Source organism: Anolis sagrei, chromosome 3 (genome assembly GCF_037176765.1).
Source record: "Anolis sagrei isolate rAnoSag1 chromosome 3, rAnoSag1.mat, whole genome shotgun sequence".
Lineage (NCBI taxonomy): Eukaryota > Metazoa > Chordata > Lepidosauria > Squamata > Dactyloidae > Anolis > Anolis sagrei.
This window is the reverse complement of record NC_090023.1, coordinates 169,815,891-169,843,644: the sequence shown is the minus strand read 5'-3', so window position 1 is coordinate 169,843,644 and position 27,754 is coordinate 169,815,891. Positions and strand designations below refer to the sequence as shown.

General features: G+C 40.8%; 1 protein-coding gene across 1 annotated transcript in view; it reads left to right on the top strand.

The window, feature by feature from the left end:
- Positions 1-27,754, top strand: part of CTNNA3 (catenin alpha 3) — a 1,221,152-nt gene that overhangs the window by 183,503 nt on the left and 1,009,895 nt on the right. The gene's annotated exons all lie outside the window — the stretch shown is intronic.

The window sequence follows — 27,754 nt, the reverse complement described above, 5'->3', positions numbered from 1 at the left end:
AGAAACATACACTGGCAGATTATGTGAAAGGCAGTCAAGAACCAACATTGAGGGAAGTCAATACTAGTAAACTGCTTAAAGTACAAAGGACAGAGTGAATACCGTAAAAACACAATGCAGAGCAGAAGAGAAAACTGGCAAAAGAAAGGCTCTCCATGGACAGTTCCTGGGAAAAATTGATTGCCAAATTGACAAAGAAAAAACATGGCTGTGGCTCACAAATGGAACTTTGAAAAAGGAGACGGAAGGCCTGATTCTGACATCCCAAGAACAAGCCATTAGAACCAATGCTATCAAAGCTAGAATTGAAAAGTCAACGACAGTTCCCATCTATAAACTCTGCAAGGAAGCAGATAAGACAATAGATCATAATCTCAGTTGCTGCAAGAAGATCATGCAGACTACAAGTAGAGGCATAACTACGTTGCTCAGATGATTCATTGGAACTTGTGCCACAAATACCAATACCATCCTGGGACAAAGAACTGGTGGGATCACAAGCCTGAAAAAGTTACAGAAAATGAACACGTCAAACTACTCTGGGACTTCCGAATTCAGACAGAGAGAGTTTTGGAGCACAATACTTTTGACCTCACAATGGTGCTAAAAAAAACCAAAACCAAGTATGGATTGTCAAAATTGCAATCCCAGGTGATAGCAGGATTGAAGAGAAACAACTAGAAAAGCTGACACAATATGAGGATTTAAAGATCGAACTGCAAAGACTCTGGCACAAGCCAGTAAAGGTGTTTCCAGTGGTGATCGGCACACTGGGTGCAGTGCCTAAAGACCTTGGCCTGCACTTAAACACAATCGACGCTGACAAAATTGCCATCTGCCTGCTGCAAAAGTTGTGTTTCAAATAATCAGAAAAATTCTGTTCAAAAAACATCTTGTTATTAACATGATATTAGCTTGATACTGAGCATGATGTGAAAATTAGGTAGAAAGTAAATTAAGTGTGCAAGCTAAATAGAAATGCATCTGATATTAAAAAACACAATACCTCATCCCGTAATAATTAATGCATTTATCCGCTGATATCAATAGAATCAAATTAACTAATTACAATCCAAACAGAGTAATCACATATAAACGGTACAACTGCAGTGTGCTTGCAAGTTCCAGTGTAAGTAAGGCTTAAGCTGTCTATGTTTGATCAAAAACATTTTGCAGATAATTTTCTGGCATATATGATTTCCCAATTTTCACGGTACAACATCCAGCAGTAGTCTCCCATCATGTTTGCAATCCACGAACCTTGGTAGCACTGCTCCGTCACCTGAAGATCTTGGTGGAAGCGTTCTCCCAGTTCATCTTTCACCATGCCAAGATTTTCAGGAAAGAATTCCTGGTGAGAGTGCAAGAAATGCATTTTCAGTGACATGTTACAACCCAATTTCTGATAAGTGTCAAGCAGATTCTGGACACCTTCTTTGTATGCTGAAGACCTGTGGTTACCAAGAAAGTTTTCACAAAGCCACTTAAATGTTGTCCAAGACAAAACTGAAGGTAAAGCATCTAGTCTGCAGAGAGTTATATATAACTATACCTGCTTACTCAGCATTGCACTATCAGTAATAAGCTATTACGCAAATGAGTTCCTATTGGTCATTGGTTATTGCACAACAGGAATACAATAATTTAGACCTAGTCCTGGCTGAAGTAAGCTAATATGCAAGCAACTTACTTAGGCAGGCATATAATGAATTAATTATACAGGATTAATTATAGCCCTTTACAACACAATATGGTACAAAACATAAAAGCAGTCATTATTGATATGGGTGCGTAAATGCATTCATTATTCGATTAACCTCATCACAAAAACTACACATGAAAATGAAAAAATAAACACAGATCTGAATTCAGTGCAAAAAAACTCTATAAAAATGACCTGAAATTATATCTGATGAAAAATGCTTGTTGGCTTCCCCAAAGCCCTGGAAGAATTTACAGGGATGTAATTGTGGTTTGATTTTTAAATGAGTTATCTAAGTGCACATATCAAATATCTGACAAATGTAATAATAATAATAATAATAATATTACTTCTGCAATTGTGAAGTTTCCATATATATATATATATATATATATATATGAATGTGTAATGGGCAAGGAATACATTCACCCATGTGATAGCTCAGAACGTGGGTGTGTCTGTGTATTTATTTATTTATTTATTTACCTTACTTATATACCGCTGTTCTCAGCCCGAAGGCGACTCACAGCGGTTCACAACAAATACGAACAGCAAAAATTCAGTGCTACAGTATAGAAACAGTTAACAACCTAACACATTACACAATTAATAAACAGTTACTACAATACCCATTCACTGTAGCCTCGTCATCAAAATCATGTTCCAGATTCATCATCCATTGTTCCATTCCAGTGTTCATTAACCAATCATTGCACTAATTATTGGAACGTCTGCTCAAACAGCCAGGTCTTCACTTTTTTGCGGAATACCATTAGAGATGGTGCTAGTCTAATGTCCGTAGGAAGGGCGTTCCACAGCCGAGGAGCCACCACCAAGAAGGCCCTATCAATCGTCCCCGCCAGCCGAGCTTGAGAAGCAGGCGGGATCGAGAGCAGGGTCTCCCTGGAAGATCTCAAAGTCCTGGTGAGTTCATAGGCAGAGATGCGGTCGGATAGGTAGCTTGGGCCCGAACCGTTTAGGGCTTTAAAGGCCAACGCCAGCACTTTGAATTCAGCCCGGTAGCAGATCGGTAGCCAGTGGAGTTGGCGCAACAGGGGGGTTGTATGCTCCCTGCGCTCCGCTCCTGTTAAAATCATGGCTGTCGAGCGTTGGACTAGTTGGAGCTTCCGAGCTGTCTTCAAAGGCAACCCCACGTAGAGAGCGTTGCAGTAGTCTAAACGGGATGTAACCAGAGCGTGGACTACCGTGACCAAGTCAGACTTCCCAAGGTACGGGCGCAGCTGGCGCACAAGCTTTAGCTGTGCAAATGCTCCCCTGGTCACTGCCGAAACCTGGGGTTCCAGGCTCAGCGATGAGTCCAGGGTCACACCCAAGCTGCGAACCTGTGTCTTCAGGGGGAGTGCGGCCCCATCCAACACAGGCTGTAACCCTATTCTCCTTAAGGGTAGAGGAAGTGGAATAGTTAGGTAGTGCTCTAAATGAATATTCCTTTTATGGGAAGCTAAAAACCTTGTGGTTGAAGACCTACCTATGCTGTCTAGGTCCAGCTGTGCATAGACATCCCAAATGTGCCGCTTGAGCACTTGCCCTGCCCCCGGACCCAAAACACCCAGAAATTGCAAAGGCAGACTGAATCCAGCTGTGAAGGAGTGTGGTTGAACTTACTGCCACCTAATCTGTGAGGGAAGCCGGGCAACGATCAATTTCAGCTTAGGAGCTATTTTATAAAGGGACTATTAATTACAGAAGGCTTTATACATTTAATAGCGTAGCGTTTACTGTCCCTGGCTTGACTTTACTTCTTATGCAGGCTGTTTGTCTTAAGAGAAACTGTATCAGGCAAGGCTTGAGGAAAACAGTAACAAGTTTATTTTAACAGGAGTATAACATGTTTAACTGTTTCTTCACAAGAGGCACAAATCTTGATTGGTTACATTAATAAGGTTTCATGAGTAATCTCAGGCACAGACTTCAAGAGGTTTCTATAAGCAGATGTAACTCTTCTGGACAACTGTCCTAAATAAAACAAATAAGCTAAAAGGCTTATTAACAGAATTGGCTCCCAGCCAAACCTTGATTCTTATCTCAGAATCAATAACCCCCTGTAGTTTTATCACTACCGGGTCCTTTGGTCACCAATTAATTCCCTGAATCTCCACCCAGAGATTCCATCTTCCCTATAGCACACCGGCTACAGACACATTCCCTGAATCTCCACCCAGAGACTCAGTCTTCCCAGTAGCTCACCGGCTTACTGACTGACTTTTCAAAACAGCTGCCCCGTGAAGAGGCAGTTGGCTCTGCCCCTGTTGCTATGGCAACTCAGCTAACGCCAAGCCACCATCTCCAACAAAATATATTCCTTCATACTTACCATTTATCAACCACTGTCTAAACAACACATAAACATGAGAATAAAAGTTACACATCGTCACACCAGCCAGCTCATTATTCAGAGCCGCCATCCACGATGACTTCTGGTCATGCTGGACTTGATCCTCTAGACATAGGCGAGGAAGTCTACTGGGATCCATAGAGTTTACTTTTGACCAGTAATTAAACTGTCTCATTAAGATTTGAGCTTTTGCTGGGAGTATTCCTAGCTCAGCCCTTACTGCCGCTGTCAGTGTTGTTCTGGAAAGGCCCAGGATGGTGCGAAGCTGCTTAACTTGGAAGGCTTCGATCTTAGCCAAATTGATGTGCCCCCAAATTCGTGCTGGTTCATAGAAGAAGATGCGATTGTGGAGATAGGCAGGGCCTGAACCATTTCTTGAAAGAACCACCAGGAAAACAAGACTCTGACTGAAAATAGAAGGTCAGCTGCTGTCCTCCTTTACCTTGTTTTCTTACTTGTGTTCTATTTTGAAATGGTCATATGACTGGTCAAATAAATAAATAATAATTATTACAGAGGAATGCACCCTAAAGTACAGGATGGTAGGGTTGTACTGGACTGCTTCTTCAGTATTCCAGACCCATTTTGGTAGTGGTTTCAGCTCAAAATGATAAGTAGAGGATGTGAGAGGTTAAAGATTGCAGATTTGAAACCTACAATTCCTCTCTGATAATTTGAGTACTAATGTTACCTTTAGATAACTACTATGGTTTCAGTGACACTGTCAGACCACCAACCTTAGAATCAAAGAGTTGGAAGAGACCTCATGGGCCATCCAGTCCAACCCCTTGCCAAGAAGCAGGAATGTTGCATTCAAATTACCCCTGACAGATGGCCATCCAGCCTCTGTTTAAAAGCTTCCAAAGAAGGAGCCTCCACCACACTCCAGGGCAGAGAGTTCCACTGTTGAACGGCTCTCACAGTCAGGAAGTTCTTCCTCATGTTCAGATGGAATCTCCTCTCTTGTAGTTTGAAGTCATTGTTCCGCATCCTAGTCTCCAAGGAAGCAGAAAACAAGCTTGCTCCCTCCTCCCTGTGGCTTCCTCTCACATATTTATACATGGCTATCATATCTCCTCTCAGCCTTCTCTTCTTCAGGCTAAACATGCCCAGCTCCTTAAGCCGCTCCTCATAGGGCTTGTTCTCCAGACCCTTGATCATTTTAGTCGCCCTCCTCTGGACACATTCCAGCTTGTCAATATCTCTCTTGAATTGTGGTGCCCAGAATTGGACACAATATTCAGGTGTGGTCTAACCAAAGCAGAATAGAGGGGTAGCATTACTTCCCTAGATCTAGACACTATGCTCCTATTGATGCAGGCCAAAATCCCATTGGCTTTTTTTGCTGCCACATCACATTGTTGGCTCATGTTTAACTTGTTGTCCACGAGGACTCCAAGATCTTTTTCACACGTACTGCTCTCGAGCCAGGCGTCCCCCATTTTGTATCTTTGCATTTCGTTTTTCCTGCCAAAGTGGAGTCTATTATCACTCTAAGAATCATTCTCCAGCTGCAATTTTCTACTGAAGTAAAGGAGAGCAATTAGGATTGTATGAAAACAGGTAATTTATAGTAAAGTCAATATTATATGTGTTTGTAAGGATACTGAAAGCATGGTATATCCACTAAAGCCACAGCAGTAACAGATTTCCCTCCATATATTGTGGTACTACTATTTTCAAGGAAAGGTTAGTTAACCATGAACCTCCTCTCTTTGCAGCCATATTCTTCATCCTTAATCAAATTGCTTTCCCAGGTGTTCCCTGTAGATAGCTCTCGGAGTTTCCCCTGTGGCTGATGGTAAAGTGGTTGTTCTGTAGCTTTTGTCTTTGTTTGTGAATTGTTTCCATTATGAAATAGGTTATGCTTGCTGTGCTCTAGTTTTCAGCAAATACTCTATTTACCAATGACAAATAGCTAATCCTATGGGGTCGGTCGTGAAGGAAATATTCCCTGTAGTTCAAAATTTAATTATATAGACACAGTGAATTACCTGTATAGAATTATATAAATATATACAGGTTGCTTTCTCACAAAATCTCCATGTACCAACTAAGCAAATTTGTGCTCTCCATTTCATATATCTGCTTTATGATGATGTCATCTAAATATAATGGCACGAGTTCAATACATCTGAGGGTTGATTCATATCATATTTTAAAGGAGGGGGTCATAGTTAGAAGACAGAATGGGACTTTTACACAAGTCATTGTCTTCAGTTTCACAAATCATCTTATAAATGCAGGACAGAACCAAACCATCTTGTCAAGAGAGATATTGACAAGCTGGAATGTGTCCAGAGGAGGATGACTAAAATAATCAAGGGTCTGGAGAACAAGCCCTATGAGGAGCGGCTTAAGGAGCTGGGCATGTTTAGCCTGAAGAAGAGAAGGCTGAGAGGAGATATGATAGCCAGGTATAAATATGTGAGAGGAAGCCACAGAGAGGAGGGAGCTTCCCTGGAGACTAGGACACGAAACAATGGCTTCAAACTACAAGAAAGGAGATTCCATCTGAACATGAGGAAGAACTTCCTGACTGTGAGAGCTGTTCAGCAGTGGAACTCTCTGCCCCGGAGTGTGGTAGGCTCCTTCTTTGGAAGCTTTTAAACAGAGGCTGGATGGTTATCTGTCAGGGGTGATTTGAATGCAATATTCCTGCTTCTTGGCAGGGGGTTGGACTGGATGGCCCATGAGGTCTCTTCCAACTCTTTGATTCTATGATTCTATGATATTATGAATGCATTTGCAGTTGTGCAAGTTTTTTTTAAAAGAGTAAACTGAAAGCCTGAGCTCCCAGTCAACACTGGCACCATCATTAGGCTCAAACTAGTTGAGCCCACACTCTACCAGAATGCCTTGATACAGAGCCTTTTCTGAGAAATTAGTATTCATTCTTTAAAAGGCTTTCATGGCTGGAATCAGGGGTTGCTGTGAGTTTCCCAGGCTGTATGGCCATGTCCCAGAAGCATTCTCTCCTGACATTTCACCCACATCTATGGCAGGCATCCCCAGAGGTTGTGAGGTTTGTTGGAAACAATAACAATAACAATAACAATAATTTATGGAACTTGTGCTACTAATACCATCTGCCTGCGACAAAGAACTGGTGGGATCACAAGCCGGAAAAAGTTACAGAGAATGAACACGTCAAGCTGAATTCAGACTGACCGGGTTTTGGAGCACAATACTCCTGACCTCACGATCGTGTTAAAAATCAAAGTATGGATTGTTGATGTTGCAATCTCAGGTGACAGCAGGATTGAAGAGAAACAACAGGAAAAGCTGACACGATATGAGGATTTAAAGATCGAACTGTAAAGACTCTGGAACAAGCCAGTAAAGGTGGTCCCAGTGGTGATCAGCCTAAAGACAATCTGCACTGACAAAAGTATCATCTGCCAGCTGCAAAAGGCCACCTTACTGGGATCTGCACGCATTATTTGCCAATACATCACACAGTCCTAGACACTTGGGAAGTGTCCGACGTGTGATCCAATACAACAGCCAGCAGAGTGTGTGCTGTGTACTCATCATGTTGTGTTCATAATAATAATAATAATAATCATCATCATCATCATCATCATCATCATCATCATCTTTCTTTATACCCCACCACCATCTCCCCAAAGGGGACTCGGGCAGCCTACATGAGGCAAAGCCTGGTAATGCATAACAGCAAAAATACAGGACAACAAAAAATATAATCACAATAAAATAAATAGAACATAAAGTGAATAAGCAGTAAAAATCAATCACAGTGGGTGGGCCAAATGTACATAAAATGATAAAACACTGGGTGAGATTGGAATGACCAAGAGCTCATAAAGGATGGAACAGAGGAGACGGCCTTCTGAAAACATTGTGGCGGGGGGGGGGGGGGGTTGCAATATGAGGACATATTATGGGAGAGACAACAGGAAAGAAGAAATGGTCACTCTCCAAAGGCACGTTGTAAAAACCAGGTTTTTAAATTCTTCTTGAAGGTTACTAGGGTAGGGGCTTGCATACTGGATATATAAGTGGTGTTATATATCTGTGGAATGTCCAGGGTGGGAGAAAGAACTCTTTTCTATTCACATTTGCTTCAAATACACAAGAGTTCTCTCTCCCACCTTGGACATTCCACAGATATATAAACCCCATTTTCCTAGTTTCCAACAGACCTCTATGCCTGCCATAGATGTGGGCGAAACGTCAGGAGAGAATGCTTCTGCAACATGCCCATACAGCCTGGAAAACTCACAGCAACTCATTCTTTTAAAAAAATGCATGAACTTACAATGATTAATTATCTCAAAGATGTCACATTTGCATTTTTGCTCACATTATATAATTATATTTCTATTATTCAATTTTTACTGCCAAGGCTATAGCCTTGTAAATCCTGTAGTAGGTTTGTCTTGTTTTTGGTAAGATGTTAGAACCTCTTTGGCTAAGAATTTTAAATACAGTAAACTGTCAGTTAAGTGGCACTCATGGGGATTGGTAGATGCCAAACAACTGTAATTGGTTGCTTAACTAAAATAGACCTAACTAATACTATACACCATATTATAACATGCCATAAGCTCTGTATTAATTTGATAGTAATGTTGAAATACAGTAATTAAAAGCAAATAAAGACAAACAACTTATTGTAACACAGTTTCATTTTATTATAAAAACAGCTTTGTTTTGATAAAATGTGATTGTATTTTAATTTTTATTTAAAGTTATTTCTTTAAATAAATGGGTGACGCCTGGCTTGAGAGCAGTACGTGTGAAAAAGATCTTGGAGTCCTCGTGGACGACAAGTTAAACATGAGCCAACAATGTGATGTGGCGGCAAAAAAAGCCAATGGGATTTTGGCCTGCATCAATAGGAGCATAGTGTCTAGATCTAAGGAAGTAATGCTACCCCTCTATTCTGCTTTGGTTAGACCACATCTGGAATATTGTGTCCAGTTCTGGGCACCACAATTCAAGAGAGATATTGACAAGCTGGAATGTGTCCAGAGGAGGGCGACTAAAATGATCAAGGGTCTGGAGAACAAGCCCTATGAGGAGTGGCTCAAGAAGCTGGGCATGTTTAGCCTGAAGAAGAGAAGGCTGAGAGGAGATATGATAGCCATGTATAAATATGTGAGAGGAAGCCACAGGGAGGAAGGAGCAAGCTTGTTTTCTGCTTCCTTGGAGACTAGGACACGGAACAATGGCTTCAAACTACAAGAGAGGAGATTCCATCTGAACATTAGGAAGAACTTCCTGACTGTGAGAGCCGTTCAGCAGTGGAACTCTCTGCCCTGGAGTGTGGTGGAGGCTTCTTCTTTGGTAGCTTTTAAGCAGAGGCTGGATGGCCATTTGTCAGGGGTGATTTGAATGCAATATTCCTGCTTCATGGCAGGGGGTTGGACTGGATGGCCCATGAGGTCTCTTCCAACTCTTTGATTCTATGATTCTATGATTCTATGATTGTTGAGAGTTCTGGTTGCTTGAGTTAATCAAAAGTCTACTGTACCTTTCCCTAAACTGTAGATCCAAGGCAGATTGCTATGATGATTAATGAGGAACTGTGGTACTATCATTTTGTAGCGTGAAAGAGGTCTTAGTTGCTCTTATATTCTGTTATAATGTTGTTTTATTCTGTTTTATGCTATTGTTTTGTATTTATTTTTAGTGATTTTAACTATGTTTGTTTGGGCTCATCCCCATGTAAGCAACCTGAGTCCCTCCGGGGAGATAGAGGTGGGGTATAAAATAAAGTTATTATTATTATTATTATTATTATTATTATTATTATTATTATTAATCCAGGGACTTCATCATATTAAGAAGGAGCCTCCGGTGGCGCATTGGGTTAAACCCTTGTGCTGGCAGGACTGAAGACCAACAGGTTGCAGGTTCAAGTCCGGGAAGAGCATGGATGAGCTCCCTCTATCAGCTCCAGCTCCTCATGCAGGGACACGAGAGAAGCCTCCCACAAGGATGATAAGACATTAAAACATCCGGGCATCCCCTGGGCAACGTCCTTGCAGACGGCCAATTCTCTCACACCAGAAGCGACTTGCAGTTTCTCAAGTCGTTCCTGACACAACCAAAAAATATCACATTAAGAACAGGATTTGCCATGCATTGTGTTGTCACGTGGGACATGGGGAACCCATCGCCCCACTCCTTGCATTGCCTGGGTTCTCTCTCACCCCATCCCATGGGGGGAAGCGTTCGATGCTCTGCTTCCTCCTTTTGTTACCTATGTCTATACCAGTACATATGATAATCACTATTATTACTAAGTTATTTTAGTCTCCAATGCTTTTATAAGAATTCATGTTGTTATTACCCTCTTCATTCTAAGAAGGAACTTGTTGCTTTGACTTTCCTTCGTACACAATTTCTTCCCTGCTGTGAATTCCTATCAAAGCACTTACATGATCAAATTGTGCTCTAGGTGGCCTTTAATTCTACTGAAGAGTGATGTATATATTACTATATATTCCCTTTAGCACATAACTTTCATGGCTCCCCCCAAGAATTGCTCCCTATGATTGAATGGCATTTTTTTTTTGTCAAAGCCAGATTTTTTTTGTCACTCGGTCAGATTTCAAAGTAATAAAAATGGGAATAGTGCCCATTAGAGAAACCAGGACTTTGGTTTACAGACTAATTCATATATTTCTTTGTAACATGTAATAATAATAATAATAATAATAATAATAATAATAATAATAATATATTTATACCCCACTCCATCTCTCCCAGGGGTACTCGGGGCGGCTTACCTGAGGCCACACCCATCAGTACAGTAAACACAATATTACACAAAAGCAAACAACAATATAACACCAAAGCATAAACAGAACTAAAAAAATAAAAACATAAAATGTAGAGCTGGGCAGTTTCATTTTGTAATTTCGTAATTCGTTAAAAATTCGTTATTTGTTTTGGTTACGAAGCGATAACGAACCATTCAGGAGCATCTAAAAAACGAAACGAATTTTTCAATTCGTTTCGTAATTGCTTCGTATTTGTTTCGTATTCGTTTCGAAATTGTTTCGAAATCGTTTCGTTATTGTTTCCGCATGTCTGGGGCAAGTTTTATAGCTGTTGTTTGTTTAATCAGTGAAAAAAAATTATAAATATCACACCAACAGTCAACAACAGAGGGAGAGGGAAGCTTCAGAAGTTCCCCCTGTCCCATATGGAGGTTTTTTAGTGTATTGCACGGTCGCATCCGCCATTAATGAATCGATTCGTATTCGTTTCGTATTCGTTTCGTATTGTTTTGTAATTTTATGAAATTTCGTAAATATCGAACTTTTTTAAAGAAAAATTTCGGAATTCTTTTAAATATCGAAACGCAAAAAACCCCAAAAAACGAATCGAGTTTAGAAACAAATTTTTCTGTGGTTGCCCAGCCCTATGCAAAACCAATATAATAAGCAACACAGCAGTATAAAATCAGACAAACACACAGGATTACATGGGGCAGGGCCAAATTTAAGGATAAAAATGTTAAAATTTTAAAACACTGTGAGATTGGGCAATGGAAATTATTGGAGAGGGAGATCCGGGTTGAGGAAGGAATTAATTGCACGAACCATAAAATAAAGTGTTTCTGAGGTCATTTGTGCGAAATTTGTTCAGGGAGTATCTTACATTCAATCATTGAAGGCACATTGGAATAACCAGGTTTTCAGATTCCTCCTGAAGATTGCCAGTGTGGGGGCTTGCCTAGTATCTCTGGGGAGTGAATTTAAGAGCCGGGGGGCCACCACAGAGAAGGCCCTCTCTCTCGTCCCCACAAGTCGCACTTGCGATGCAGGCGGGAGCGAGAGAAGAGCCTCTCCAGAAGATCGAAGAGGTCGTGTGGGTTTGTAGACGGAAATGCGGTCGCGCAGGTAGGCGGGTCCCAAACTGTTCAGGGTATGTAACAATTACATTGAATGTGTATATTGGATTAAACAAATTCTGTCAGGTGTTAGTAACTTGGAATTTGTTAGGTAACCCATTACTTTGCACACTGACAAAACCGTTAAAGGATTTCTATACATCAGAGGGCCTTACTAGAAAGAAGGCTGCTTAGAAGGGAGGAGTGCTGTTGTTCACTGTCATTTGTCCATTTGTTTTAAATATAATGCTACACTTTTATTTTAAAATGTTGTAAATATGATCCTTCACTATAATTTAAACCATTAACAAGGGCAAAATTTTGCTAATTTGTCATGTACTTTCGGCATACATCTTTAAAGCACCTGTCTAAACGTTACAGTATTGTCATTCATTTCTAGTGTAATTTCTCTAACATTTCACCTTACATCTATTAGCATTCACGGTGGTGATTGAATTCCCTTACATATCCTTATGTGATACTTCAAAGGCAATCTTATGAATATTAATTTTGTAAAACAGTCTCCTGAAAGAAGGAATGTAGGTTTTTTTTCTAGTTTTTTTATCCAGGCAGTAAAAAGGGAATTGAGTATTATTTTCCCTATGTTAGGTTTTGCTTAATAGCACATATTTCTGGGAATAAAAATTCACCTTGGATAGGGTTGCCCAGGATTTTTTTTTTTGAGAATTGCGGTTTATGTTTTTTGAGAATTGTGGTTTGTCACACCTGGGAGGCAAATGAAAAGCTTTGCATAAGATCCATTAATGTGTCTTAACACAACTAAGATATCCAGTGAGAGCCATTGTAAGGCTCATCCAAATGTGCCCAATTCTTGAATGCAGGCAAGAGAATGCCATTAGGTGACGTGATCATCTGGAAGTACTAAAGAAACTGGCGGATGCTATATCCAATCCCAACCAAAGCATTTCTCTTTCTTGGTTTGACTTCATACTTTTTCACTTGCTGGTCCATACTCCATTGGGAGATTGCTTCTTCCTTGTTAGTTTTAAATCTTAAGTAACTACTGTATTTCTTCTTAAGTAACTACTGTATTTCTATTTCCTGTGCTGGTCTATGACCAAAATAAATGATTTGATTTGATACTGTATTCAAGTCTAAGGCACACTTTTTCCTATACACACACACACACACACACATACTGTGCTGGTACAGCTGTACCAGAAGCTCCCACTTTATTTGCCTTGTATTAAGTGTTTACTTGCAGCCCAAGACTTGGAATTCTGCAGAAGGGTGGCTTCCTGTTAAAGTTAGCAGTCATAGGGCAGGCCCCCTGTCCATCATTGTTAAGTTTGGTTCCGCCCCCTGTTAAGGACAATTGTGAAGGGAAGGGAGCCATTTTCAGTCAGTCTCAGCAAGGAAAGTCAATGTACAGGACGTGTACAGACTTTCTCCTGTGCAAAGGCTTCAACCCTTAAGACCTCCCGGGGGAGAACAGTCTTAAGAGCAAAAGGATTCCCAAAGATTCCCAGGGAAACAGCCCTAAAGCTCTGAGGAATTTCGAAGGGAAAACAGCTTTGAATATCTAAGAACTTCAGCTGAAGTGACTACAGGCCTACTGGTAGATCCACTCGGTGCTTTGAGATGCAGTTCAACCCAGTAGTGGTGCCCACATCAGTTAGGTTTAGGTTCATAGTTAGCCTGGGAGAAGTTTGGAAAGGGATTTTCCTTTAGAGTAAAAGTAACAGTTAGAAGCCACCAGTTGCACAAAAGCCTGGAAGCATTTGTTTAACCTTTTGAAGTCAAAGGAAGTTTCTGTTGATTGTTCACCAATAAAAGACTTTGTTATATTTCACAAGTCCTCTAAAGACTGTTTATGGTGAAAATCCTTACTAATTTCTCTTTGGGCTTCCCGCTGGGCTAAAGTTGCACGTCCTGTTTTAAAAGCAATTCGTTTCAAGCCCTGCACGCGACAGAACATATACATATACATACATTTCTGAATATCGGGTGTATCATAGAATCGCATGTATATCTAATGTATTTTGTTGTTGTTGCTACTGAAATTATGGTGCATCTTACAATTGTAGAAATATGGTATCTATTTTTCCAAAGATTTTAGAAATTTTCACTTAATACTGTTTCATAATTTTGCACATTTTTACTATATCAGTTTGCTTTATACAGTGTTTTATTTTGGGTTGTTGTAGGTTTTTTCGGGCTATATGGCCATGTTCTAGAGGCATTCTCTCCTGACATTTCGCCTGCATCTATGGCAAGCATCCTCAGAGGTAGTGAGGTCTGTTGGAACTAGGAAAATGGGTTTATATATCTGTGGAATGACCAGGGTGGGACAAAGAAATCTTGTCTGTTGGAGCTAGGTGTGAATGTTTCAACTGACCACCTTGATTAGCATTTGATGGCCTGGCAGTGCCTGGGGCAATCTTTTGTTGAGAGTTGATTAGATGTCCTTGATTGTTTCCTCTCTGTTGTTTTGCTGTTGTAATTTTAGAGTTTTTTAATACTGGTAGCCAGATTTTGTTCATTTTCATGGTTTCCTCCTTCCTGTTGAAATTGTCCACATGCTTGTGGATTTCAATGGCTTCTCTGTGTAGTCTGACATGGTGGTTGTTAGAGTGGTCCAGCATTTCTGTGTTCTCAAATAAAATGCTATGTCCAGATTGGTTTATCAGGTGCTCTTCTATGGCCGACTTCTCTGGTTGAAGGTGTCTGCAGTGCCTTTCATATTCCTTGACTTGTGTTTGGGCAATGCTGCATTTGGTGGTCCCTATGTAGACTTGTCCACAGCTACATGGTATAAGGTAGACTCCTGCAGAAGTGAGAGGATCCCTCTTGTCCTTTGCTGAACATAGCATTTGTTGGATTTTCTTGGTGGGTCTGTAGATAGTTTGTACGTTGTGTTTCCTCATCTGCTTCCCTATGCAGTAAGTGGTTCCCTTGATATAAGGCAAGAACACTTTTCCTCTGGATGGATCTTTTTCTTTACTCTCGTGGCTTGTTCTCGGTCTTGCAGCTCTTCTGATGTCTGAGGTGGAGTATCCATTAGCCTGTAAAGCCCAGTTTAGGTGGTTCAGTTCATCTTGGAGGAGGTGGGGTTCGCAGATTCTTTTGCACAGTCTGCCATGGCTTTTATGTTTAATTTTAGTATGTAATCTGGATATAACTCTATTATATGGGTTTATATCATTGATTCCTTTGACTAAGAAAAATTCCCTGATTGTAAGAACTGTTCAACAATGAATTACTTTGGAAGATGTGAGACTCACTTTTGTTTTGAGTTTTTAATCAGAGTTTGGATGGCCGTGTGCTGTGAAAGCTGTGGATGTGGATTCCAGCTGGATAAGACAATCATTAGATCCCCTTCCAAACCTGCAATGTCATGGTGGTGTGGTGGTGAAACTTCCAACTGGAACAATCTGCTCCATGTGGTTTGACATGCGGAAATGCATTCAGTTTAGATGTGTTGAAAACGTATTTGATATAAAGTTCTTCCTTGGCCAGTAAAGAATATGACTTCTCTTTCTTTGCATTGGTTGACATTAAAAAAAATTAAAAAAATATTTTTATTTTAAAAAAATCTAGATGTTTTATGTTGAATTATATATGATTTCTAATGAAAACTACTTTGAGATTTCATTATACCAAGTGTGTGTGTATGTATGTGTGTGTCTATCTATCTATCTATCTATCTATCTATCTATCTATCTATCTAATATTTAGAAAAACTGCTTCATTCCATTCTGTGTCCCCAGAATGTTAAAGCCCATATATCCAGATAAATAAATGATGGGCACTCAGAATTCTCAGTGAGAACAATGTGAACTGGAGAGACTTGTATTTACATCTGTGCATATTTACTGAGTTTATTGAACGTCATTGTCATTGTCAAGCAGGACCCTTCCATGGGAAAGAGGGGATTTAAGGGCCCAGTCTTAAAACCTTTTGTGATGGTGGTATGTCTTCAAGTTGTTTATGATCTGTGATCCTAAAATGGCTCAATTGCATGGTTTTGTCATAAGATATCATGTTGTAAATCATAACAGTTGTTCATGCAATTCCCTTTACCTAACTATATTCACATGGCATATTGAGTTTGGTTACCTGAACAGGAAAGGTGTATGTGTGTAAGCTTCCACATCCTGCTCAATTCTGTTGTATGAAACAGGGATCTCAAAAGTTACTGAGGTCCGAGAGTGAATTAGGGTCACCCCACTTGGGTGCAAAGATCACTGCAGATGCAGACTGTGGCCAGGAAATCAGAAGACGCTTACTTCTTGGGAGGAGAGCAATGTCCAGTCTCGATAAAATAGTAAAGAGTAGAGACATCAGACTGGCAACAAAGATCCGCCTAGTCAAAGCCATGGTATTCCCTGTAGTAACCTACGGATGTGAGAGCTGGACCTTAGGGAAGGCTGAGCGAAGGAAGATCGATGCTTTTGAGCTGTGGTGTTGGAGGAAGGTTCTGAGAGTGCCTTGGACTGCGAGAAGATCCAACCAGTCCATCCTCCAGGAAATAAAGCCCGGCTGGAGGGAAGGATACTAGAGACAAAGTTGAAGTACTTTGGCCACATCATGAGGCAGCAAAGCCTAGAGAAGACAATTATGCTGGGGAAAGTGGAAGGCAAAAGGAAGAGGGGCCGACCAAGGGCAAGATGGATGGATGGCATCCTTGAAGTGACTGGACTGACCTTGAAGGAGCTGGGGGTGGTGACGGCCGACAGGGAGCTCTGGCGTGGGCTGGTCCAAGAGGTCACGAAGAGTCGGAGACGACTGAACGAATGAACAACAAGAACACTTGGTTATGGAAGCCAGGAGAACAACCCCCATCTGAGCCACATGACACCTCCTCATTCCTTTCCCAACAGCTGATGAATTATGAAAAGGCTGCAGCTAAAGCCCCTGAGAGCACCCTAATCCCACCCACAACACAATGGACTTCTCCCTTGGAAGCTAAAACCATTCAGTTTGGAATATCCACCCATTTTATCATCAAGGGAACCTTATTCTCTGTCAGCCAATACCAATCAACAGATATTGTTTATCCAAAGTAATCCTATCCCAGGCTGGTGGGATCCCCATAGATAGAAATATACAGGAGATAGATTCAATAATTTTTCCAGTAAAAACTTTATTACATTTCTTGCCATACTCTGCACAAATCACAACCTCTAAATGAATGTACTTTTGAACCAATAAGATTGAGGATCATAATTTGCACCAATCAAAGCAAATGTCTATTCTTTCAAATGTCTGTCAAATATCTAACAAATATCCATGATTGTAACTGTGGTTTATGCCTAATCTGGAGAAATTTCCCTGGCATTCATTTTTGGTTAGTGTGTTTGTGTGTCTGCGTGTGGAACCGGGAAGCAGACTTTGAGATATTTAACATCAGTTGTACATTATTCATAGGCTACAAAGAGCTTTAAAAACTGCTTTTTTGAATTACAGCCTTTCCCAATGGTTGCATTGTAAGGGATCATGATTTTAGGGTGTGGGGTCCCTTTTCGAAGAAATCCACAGAATCCAATAGGTTTGTGTAAGACACCGTTTATTCAAGCTAATCAGCATGAGGCAAAGCGACAGCACTTCTGCAAGTGCTTCCACAGACTGCCGCACCCTCCTCCATTTTTGTAAACTTTTATATACCTTCAGGTAAACAAGAATATTTTTGTCATGGAAAGTACTTTGACCTTTACTCTTCCTTTTGCTAACCATGAACTTGATAACTAAGCCTCTGGGATTACCGGCCATGAAACACAGGAATTCTGCCAAGGCGCAGCCACAGTCCCAAACGTTGCTTGATCTAAAGAGGCATCCGGCAGGAGGCCTCTTAAACCAAAGAAGCTATTCTTTGAAATGACCCTTGACTTTGACGTCTGGGCCTGTCTCTCCTGTAAACGATGTGACCTTCGTAGGAATTGGGAAACATTTCTGTCTCTAACTATCTGTTCTCTTCGGTCCTCATTAAAAACCCCAGGTGGAGAGATATCACGGCTAGTGATATCATGGCTAACTTCCAAAACATTTTCCTCCAGCTGTTGCATTTCATTTTCATCCCCGCTGACCTCTGCATCAACAACAGATTCCACACTGTCAGGGTCAGGGAGAGCTTGCTCAGTTGGAAAAACTATCAGAGAATCCGGTTCACACAGATCAGGATCAGGCTGAACCCCAACAAAACCAACTTCCTATGTAAGCTTGAACTTTGTATGACCTCTACATGTCACCTCTTGTTTTTTAAACATTTTCCTCCATGCTGCTCCTTTTCTACAGGGAAGGGGTATATTTCTCCTTTGTTGCTAAAGGCTTTAGCTATTGCTAATTTCATTCAAAGACCCTTTCAGCATATGGAAGCCACACCCTTTCCCAATGGTGGCATATGGAAGCCACACAGGAAGATATCTGCAGGAACACTGATTTCTAAACCAGAGTAACCAGGCACCAAATTGTTTACAATGAATAGGGTTTCCTGGTTGGCTTAGCACATGATAGAACTGGAGGCATTAATATAATTTTAAATAATTATGACTAGATTTTTGAAAAACCCTAAAGCAATCAGTCAAAGTCAATTAGTGTGCACCACTTATACAGTTAATGAGCATATATAAAAAGTGGACTCAGTCATCTGAATGCTGGTCTTTATACAACCAAATAAATAAACCAGGTAAATAAGAGACCAGATAACAGGAGTGGAATGAAATAAGGGCAACTTCTATTAACTAGTTGCCCTTATTTCTAGTTAATATACTTGTAGATAGCAAATCAATTGTTTGGGGGAGCAATTTGATGTGGGAATGGCTAAAGCTTTTGGTCACGCCTGACTCAAGCCCCTAGTCTCCCCTGGGCAAAACACCAAAGCCCCTAAGATCAAGCCCTGATTAACATGGTTGCTCAAAGGTCCAGTTCATATCCTGGAAGGCTGATCAAAGGATGTAAGCCCCCAAAGCCGCTTTGGTATCTAACTAGGACAAAGACCCCCAAACTAGCCCCAAGGACAGAAGCTATAGAGAGTGGACTCAGTCATCTGAATGCTAGTGCTTATATAGTCAAATAAGCATTTTCTGCCCAGACAAAAGAAAACAACAAGGAATCAACAGTTTGAGATGAATTAAGATTTGCAGAAGTGATGAAAACTTCAGTGTAAAATTCTTGGGTTAGGAGAGAGGAGTGGTTGAGAAAAGGCTCTGTGGGCCTAGCATGCTGACTGGCTGTTCGGGGGAAAATATGGAAAACGAAGGAAGAGTGAAAATGGAACGATGTAGTATGAACCTGGAACAAGAAAAATATGAACTGCAACATTTTGCTTCCGGCTCTGCTTGTATATTTCTTTTAAGAAAGCCTATTCAAGAAATTGAGGTCAACAATAAAATGGGCATTCTTAAGAACCTTGGGGAAAATTCTCATGCTGAAGAATGCAAGTGTCGCCTTTAGTGTTGTGTAGTTATATGAGATCTTATTAAAACATGTGACCCTTTTTTGTTATAGTTCTTGATGCAGCCACTGGCAGTTACAAGCAAGCCCCACCATCATTAATGCATTGCTGAGGCCAGATTTAATGTTCTGTTACTTTGATAGAACTAGTAAATAGTGAAGAGAAACGTTATATAAAATAACATTTGCTTCATAACTGGAAATCTTGTCAAGATTAATATCAAAATCTCGATGGCTGTCTAAGTTCTGGTGCAACAGCTCAGGGTTTTGTGTATTGTAGTTTTCTAAGAGTACTGAATGATGTTATGATTATTTTCCCCCCTGTATTGATGTATTGAATATAAGAAGCTAATATATGTCATAGAGTTATAATGGTTATGAAATGTAATGATTATTAAAGTTATAAGAAGTAATGAGATGTATGAAGAAATGAAGAGAAGTAATTGTATGTAATAGAGATATAGAGTTGTTAAGAAGTTGAGATAGCAAATGAAAGTTGTACTTAAGAGTTAAGTTGTTAGAGAAATGCAGATTACATGTATGTATTAGAGTTATAGAATCACATTTAAAAAGAGGGGGCATTGTCAGGATTAATTTAGTTATATGTGTGTTTTCAAATGTGCTTCTATGTAATTTCAAGATGGAGTCTACTGTGTATTAGAAATTGCTGTGCAGAATGTCTATGAGGCTGTGATTAAGTAACCCTGAGAGAAATGAGATAATGTATGTTCTAGCTGGGAACAGAAGGGAGTCACCCGTCTCAGCCAGAGCGAAGAGAGATAAGCAAATGTGCAGAAAGACTTTCGGTTTTCCACTAGTTCCTGTTTGTAGCTCGCTGTGTTAAGACGTGTGTTTGATGTACTTAGTAAATCTTAGTTTCTTTTGTAACTGAAAGCCTGCAGAGTCCTTATTTTTACGACACAGTGTCTGCTGATCTAGCAATCCTTCTGTTGCGCACCCCTCCAAACTCTGAAATATTCAAATGTTATTTGTTGAGTTTTGGTCACTTTATTAAAACACTATATCCTGATTATTATTTGAAGGAATTTATCAAGGTGTGTTAAACATAAATTTTACTATGATCCAGAGCAGTGCATTATGAAATCATGGATGTAAGATCTGATCTTAAAAGCTAATTTCCCAGGTTCATTCCCATAAGGATTCAGGAGTCAGGCTTTTGCATTTTGTTTGTAAGCTGTATTTGAGAGATAATGAGGGCAAAGAAAAGCTTTATAATATAAATTACTGTCATCAGCTCCAAGGGAGTGGCCTCTACCTAAGTTTACTGGCTTTCTTATTCAGGACAGGTATGATAGGTATGAATTGTATTATGAGAAGCGCATCTCTGGGACGTAACTGCTCATTAAAGGTGCTGTAAGTGATATATGATTATTTCTTTAAAGAGCCAGCTCAATTCATGAAAACAAAGGCAAGCGAGTGAGAACACTAGAACCTTGGGTTGTTGTAGGTTTTTTCGGGCTATATGGCCATGGTCTAGAGGCATTCACTACCTCTGAGGATGCTTGCCACAGATGCAGGCGAAACATCAGGAGAGAATGCCTCTAGACCATGGCCATATAGCCCAAAAAAACCTACAACAACCCAGTGATTCCAGCCATGAAAGCCTTCAACAATACTAGAATACTTGTTTAATAAAATATTGTTTATAATGAATTATGTCTTGAATGTGTGTTGCAAAATCTAGGCCACAAATAAAAGTAGAATGAAAGTTTTGCAGTATTTTTGGTGTGAGTTGGTGATGGTTTATTTTTAAAATGTGTGAATGCATAATGAGAAACAGCAGTTAAGAAAATCATGGTTTATGCTCAGTTACCAACAAAATACCAATCAAATTCTGCAAATAATATTTTCAGAAGAATTGTTATCACTGTTTATTTCTGTTGGGGAGAGGAACCTGTGCGCTTTGGTTGAAAACAAAGGGTAATTTAAGATATCAGATCATAGAAACAGAGAATCATAGAGTTGGAAGAGATCTCATGGGCCATCCAATCCAACCCCCTGCCAAAAAGCAGGAAAATTGCATTCAAAGCACCCCCAACAGATGGCCGTCCAACCTCTGTTTAAAAGCTTCCAAAGACAGAGCCTCCACCGCACTCCAAGGCAGAGAGTTCCACTGCTGAACAGCTCTCACCATTAGGAAGTTATTTCTCATGTTTGGATGGAATCTCCTTTCCTGCAGTTTGAGATGAAGGCAGAGAATAATCATCTCCTCACTTTTCTGAGCTGCCAACATGGAGTCCCCTTGCAATTCATCACATGATGCAGGGCTACTTCCAATGGAGCCCTGTCGGGCTCCATTCCAGTAGTGTGTGCTGGCAGCATTACACCAGTGGGGTCCAGAGGAGTCAGGTATACACCCAACTACTCATCCAAAAAAGGTAGAGGAGCCAAAGGAGAAGTAGCAGACAGTGGGGAAACGTTGTGTGAAGGCAGAGGATGGATCCCCATAGTAGGGAACACAGCCAGATGGGATTCACAATTTCCTCCGCTGTCTCTCACTTTACAAAGGGCCACCTGTTAAGCAGCAGCCCTGACAACACAGATGACTACCTGTGTTCTCATAGATTAAGCTGGGGACAGTGTGGGATCAAGCTGGGGACAGATGAGTTTCCACGTGAGATGGTATGGGGGTGATGTGGGATGCTGTCTGATGGTTTCCAACACCGACCCACAGATTGCCTCCACTGCCCCATGGATTCCACCACTGTCTCCCGGTTTAAAGACCTCTATGTGATGGAGGTCCCTTATTAGGCTTGTGGTAGAGGGAGGGACAGATTATCTGAGCAGATCACCTGAGACAGGGTTTTGAAAGTCAGATGAAGTCTACATGAAGTCAGGATGAAAGGGACTGGATGCAGTGAGTTTTCTTACTTCTACTTTAATCCCTTTGAGTGATAAAGAAGAATATTGTGATTGTCTACTGGAATATCTTCTCCCTATTCCAAAGCAACATCAGTAACAAATTTTTACAGTTTGTTTCTCTGTACTTGCTAGCCTGACGAAATCTGGGCAGATGGTTTAACACACTAAATTTAATAAGCATTAACATATTCACTGGGGTGTGCAGGCTATTTGTGTGCCTTATTGTAATATGGTCTTCATTGGCCCATTGATTTCCAGTACAATAATAGCCTCGGAACTGCCATGGCAGTAGAGTTAGGCATTTTTTTCAGGATAGAAATGGGAGGTGAGATCTAAGTTTTCAAAGAGATGTGGAGATTTTTACAAACTGATTTCTTTTACAAAAAAATGTCACAATATATCCCAGCCGGCAGTTGTCTGACAAGTCAGTGCTCTCTGAAGATTATATAGTGCTGTCTTCTCAGTACATATGAAACAAATAAAAAACAAACAAGCACAAGAGTCCCCATGGACAAAGGTAGAATGAGAATGTTCAAATACTGCAACAAATCATAATTTATTTTAATATGAATAATAGAGGGAGAAAATGTGGAGGCCGTGACAGACTTTGTATTTCTAGGTGCAAAGATGACTGCAGATGCAGACTGTGGCCAGGAAATCAGGAGACGCTTACTTCTTGGGAGGAGAGCAATGTCCAGTCTCGATAAAATAGTAAAGAGTAGAGACATCAGACTGGCAACAAAGATCCACCTAGTCAAAGCCATGGTATTCCCTGTAGTAACCTATGGATGTGAGAGCTTAGGGAAGGCTGAGCGAAGGATGATAGATGCTTTTGAACTGTGGTGTTGGAGGAAAGTTCTGAGAGTGCCTTGGACTGCGAGAAGATCCAACCAGTCCATCCTCCAGGAAATAAAGCCCGACTGCTCATTGGAGGGAAAGATACTAGAAACAAAGTTGAAGTACTTTGGCCACATCATGAAGAGACAGCAAAGCCTAGAGAAGACAATTATGCTGGGGAAAGTGGAAAGCAAAAGGAAGAGGGGCCGACCAAGGGCAAGATGGATGGATGGCATCCTTGAAGTGACTGGACTGACCTTGAAGGAGCTGGGGGTGGTGACGGCCGACAGGGAGCTCTGGCTTGGGCTGGTCCGTGAGGTCATGAAGAGTCGGAGACGATTGAACGAATGAACAACAACAAGCCTAGTCTCTTCCCAGACATTCTCCACCCTCCCACTCTCATTTCAGCATGACTACAAGGAAGAATTTGTAAGTTTGATTTTCATTTTTATTGATCATAAAAAAACTGTGTCCAAACACTCAACAAATGGCGGAAAATCTTAATTGTGGTTTGTCAGAAATGTGCCATTTTGAAAATATAAGCTATGAAGCTGATTTGTTTCAACAAACCATAAAGACAATTAATGGTGTCCTTGATCAAAATAAGAAGTAAAATTTTACCATGCCAAAGGAGAAGTAGCACATGAAACTATCATGGCATACACAATAGTTCACTATAACCTTCAAGCATAAACTGTACTTTCTTTTCTCTTTTGTTCCTTTTGTAATTATTGACATTATTTGCCCCTTTAGCTTGCCGTGGTAATTGGGAATACATATTTATCCTGTGAGTTGAAAGGCATGCTTAGAGTTCACACATTTGCTGAAAAATACTGTTTTCTGTCACTTTGTGTGCAAAGTAGATGAATGAGGAGTTTCCAGTGGCAGCAATCACAGAGGCTGCCAATTTTCTTTTTGAATATGAAGTTGTGGATCTAGGGAAAATGTATTTATTTCCATTGTGTATTTTGGTTGAAGTTCAGTGCATCACGATCTGTCTATTAAGGTGCAAATTCGGGATCTCTGCGTTGTTTTCTGATTGGCTCACAAAACAAAACTTGATGAGATCACAATCATACATGCTAAACCATGCCATCCGCTATTCCTCTGGGGACCTTATCACACAGTCTGCAGAAAATGCCTTTTAAGTAGGAAGCCTATAATTCTAGAAGGCTAGATGAGGACAATAGTATACATACCCACCTCATCACACCAACATCTCTCCTTTCTGTATTTAATAAAATAATGACTTATCACACAACTGACAGATGATGCCTCCCAATCCAGCCAATGTTCCCCAGTATCACAGCTCCTTGGATTCCAAGTAGTATAGCTGTAACTGTATGTTGGGGTCACCTTTCCTTCTGATGTGTGCAAAGGAATTAAGGATGAATGAAGTCAGTTCTTCCTCATTTCAAACAAAAGGTTCTGGTGGCAGATTCTTTGCCTCCAAGTGCTTTTAAGTTACTGACAAAATGGACCTTACATCATATGATTGGAATCTCTAGACAAAAGTAGGCAAAGGGTGTCAGAGACAAGGTATAAAACTATGATAAGGTCCTAAGTTGTAAAAAAATGGCTGAGCGTGGGAAGAGCAGGAGAAGTAAAGGATAGCCTGCCATTAATATTTCCATGCCATACAATTATGCAGGGGCGGCTCAACCATTATGCAAAGTAAGCATTTGCGGCATAGTGCATTTTGTCCAGGGGTGCTCTTGAGGCGCCTCCATAAATGCCCCAGGCCTGCTCGCACAGTGGTGGTTAGCAGAACTTCACACTGTGTCCTTGCTCCCAACAGAGAAGCAGCAGCAGCAGCACAAAGAGGGTAGCCGCCATGTTGCCGCTGCCTTTTCCAGGGGCCTAACTGGCCCCCTCCTTCCTCGCCACCTCCTTCACCTCACCTTAACCGCAGGAGGAGGAAGCGCCACTTCCGGGAGACATGGTCCGCTGGGAGGAGGAGAAGGGCAGGAGGAGGACCATGTGTCCCGGCGGCAGTGCTTCCTCCTCCTGAGGCAAAGGCGAGGTGGAGGTGGCGGGGAAGGAGGGGGCCGGTTAGACCCTCGGAGGAGGCGGCGGCGACATGACGGCTCCCCTCTTAGCGCTGCTTCTTCTTCTTCTTCTCCATTGGGACTCGGAACAAGGCCACAGTGCGAAGTTCTGCTAACCGCCATGGTGCGAGCAGGTCTGGGAGGACCGCCACTGTACGAGCCAGTCTGAGTCCCTCTACAGAGGTTGAGAAGATCGGTATATAAAAGTTTTAAATAAAAACTTGCCCGGAAGGGTCATTCTACCCTCCCGGGCAATGCTCATGGTATGAAGGCCTGGACCTGCTCACACAGTGGCGGTTTGAAGGCCTTTGCGCCATGGCCTTGCTCTCGAGGGAGGCAGAGACATGAAAAGGCAGCTTGAAAGGAGTTGAGACTGCTATGCTTGCCTTAGAGGAGGATCTCCGTCTCAACATCGACAGGGGGAGTGTGCCCCTGTTAGTGCTTCTAGACCTCTCAATGGCTTTCAATAACATCAACCATGGTATTCTTCTGGAATGCCAGGAGTGGCTGGAAATAGGAGGCACTGAACTGCAGGGCTTCTGGTTGTACCTTTCAGGCAGGTTCCAGATGGTGGTGCTTGGGAATAGCTGCTCCTCAAAAAAGGAGTTGTTATGTTGTATTGCACAAGGTGTCATTCTATCCCCAATGCTCGTTAATATTTACATGAAACCTTTGGGGGAGATCATCCATAGGCATGAGGTGGGGTGTTATCAGTATGTTATGTTATCAGTATATTTCTCCATGTCTTCAAAAACAGCTTCAACTAAGGATACTGTGTCTCTTCTGAATAAATGCCTGGAGGAGGTAATGTGTTGGATGAAGAAAAACAAATTGAAACTGAATCCAGACAAAACAGAGGTGCTTGCCATCAAGGGTCCTAATTTGGGAATGGAGGTGTGTCAACCAGTTCTGAATGGGATTACATTCCCCGTGAAAGACTGTTCGCAGCTTGGGGGTGCTCCTGGATCCACCTCTCCAAATGTCAGCCCAGGTAGATGCAGCAGTCAGGATTGTTTACTATCAACTTCACCTGATATGCCAGCTGTGTCCCTTCCTAGATTTGGAGGACCTTAATATGGCAGTGCACGCACTGGTAACCTCAATGTTGGACTTTTGCAATGCGCTTTACACTGGGCTACCTTTGTACTAAGTTCAGAAACTCCAATTGGCTCAAAATATGGCAGCCAGACTGGTTACAGGAACATCTAGGAGTGAGCTTATTACACCTATTCTAAAGTCACTCCACTGGCTGCCAATCACTTTCCGGGCAAAGTACAAGATATTAGTTTTGACCTTTAAAGCCCTACATAGTTTAGGTCTGGGTTATCTAAAGTATCACCTTCTCCCATACAATCCGCCCCACACACTGAGGTCCTCAGGGGTATTTACTCCAGCCTGCCGGAACCTGACTGGCAGCTGTCACTTAGAGGACATTTTCATTGGCCGCCCCACAACTATCGAACAACTTGCTGGAAGAGCTCCAGCAGCTAAATGAGCTGTCAAAATCTAAAAACTATCTAAAGATCTATTTCTTCTGGCAGGCCTACCTAGACAGTTTTTAAACATGAATTTTAAACTCAAATCCTTTGTTTAATCTATGTTTTGTGTATTTTAAAAAGTATTTTATAGAAATATGTTTTAATATTTATATTTTATAGAAATACATTTTACTATGTGTATTGTGGTATTTTACATTGTTTATGTGTTTTAATTATACTATAATCTGCCTCGAGCCACAAGGGGAGGTGGGTAAGAAATAATAATAATAAAAACAATAACAACAACAACAACAGCCAGCATAGTGATCTTGTTTGCTGTGTAGTAATCTTGTTGTGTTTCAAATAATAATGATGATGATGATGATGATAGGGCTGTCCAAACACGGAAAAATTTGTTTCTAAACTTGATTCGTTTTTAGGGTTTTTTTGCGTTTCATTATTTAAAAGAATTCCGAAATTTTCCTTTAAAAAAGTTCGATATTTACGAAATTTCGGAAATCAAAAACCAATTACGAAACAATTACGAATAGATTACGAATCGATTCGTTAATGGCGGACGTGATCGCGCAATACGCTAAAAAAACTTCTGAAGCTTCCCTCTCCCTCTGTTGTTGACTGTTGGTGTGATAATTATATTTTTTTTCACTGAGAAAACAAACAGCAACCCTAAAACTTGCACCAGACATGCGGAAATAATAACGAAACATTTACGAATCAATAACGAATCAATAACGAATCAATAATGAAACAATTACGAAACGAATTGGAAAAATTCGTTTCGTTTTTTAGTTGCTCCTGAATGGTTCAATATCGTTTCGTTATAAAAAAAATAACGAATTTTTAACGAATTACGAAATTACGAAACGAAACCGCCCAGCCCTAGATGATGATGATGATGATAATAATAATAATAATAATAATAATAATAATAATAATAATGATAAGAAGAAGAAGCCTGGAAACCACACAACATCCCAATGATCTACAATATATTCCTAGATATCTTCAGCATTGAGAATGGGGTTGAATATTAATCGGAAATACCAACATTTGGCATCTTAAAACTGTGATATTTTCAGCTTTGAGATCGAGATGGAATATAAACTTGAAGTGGCCATCTTAATAAGGAGCAGAGAACCAGTTTGG